At 36.5% G+C, this 748-nt stretch overlaps 1 non-coding gene across 1 annotated transcript; it reads left to right on the forward strand.

The window, feature by feature from the left end:
- Positions 1–264: 264 nt before the first annotated feature.
- On the forward strand, positions 265–371 carry LOC123324142. The gene has a single exon (XR_006539635.1). It is a non-coding gene; the product is annotated as a U6 spliceosomal RNA (small nuclear RNA).
- The last annotated feature ends 377 nt before the right edge of the window (positions 372–748 follow it).

The following is a 748-nucleotide window of genomic DNA, read 5'->3' on the forward strand; positions in this document are numbered from 1 at the left end:
AGGTGACACAAACAAATGGAAAGATATCCTATATTCATGGATAGAAAGAATTAATATTGTTTAAATGTCCATATTACCCAAAGCCATCTATACATTCAGTGCAACCCCTATCAAAATTACCATATCATTTCTCATAGAACTAGAAAAATAATTCTAAAATTTGTATAGAATCACCAAAGACTGAATAGCCAAAGCAATCCTGAGAAAGAACAAAGCTGGGAGCATCACACTTTCTGATTTTAACCTATACCATGAACCTATAGTGTGCTCACTTTGGCAGCACATATGCTTAAATTGGAATGATACAGAGAAGATTAGCATGGTCCCTGTGCAAGGATGACACAAAAATTTGTGAAGTGTCCTATACTACAAAGCTGTCATAATGAAAACAGTATGTTACCGGCATAAAAATAGACAGAAAGACCAATAGAACAGAATCTGGAGTGAACCCTCACATATATGACCAGCTAATAATTAACATGGAAGCCAAGAATATACAACAAGGAAAGGATAGTGTCTTCAATAAATGGTTCTAGGAAAACAGATTAACTTCATTCAGAAAAATAAAATTGGATGCCACCCTTGACATCTGATCACCCCCAATGTCTAATCGAATTCCTTCTCCTCCACCATCCCCTGTGTGATATCTTATTACCCTGGCTTGCCTGCGGCAAGAATCTGTTGAGTCTTTTTAGCCAGAATCCTCCCTTATCACTGATGTTTCTTCTAAGTAATTTTCTATCCACTG

Source organism: Neomonachus schauinslandi, chromosome 2 (assembly GCF_002201575.2).
Source record: "Neomonachus schauinslandi chromosome 2, ASM220157v2, whole genome shotgun sequence".
Classification (NCBI taxonomy): Eukaryota; Metazoa; Chordata; class Mammalia; order Carnivora; family Phocidae; genus Neomonachus; species Neomonachus schauinslandi.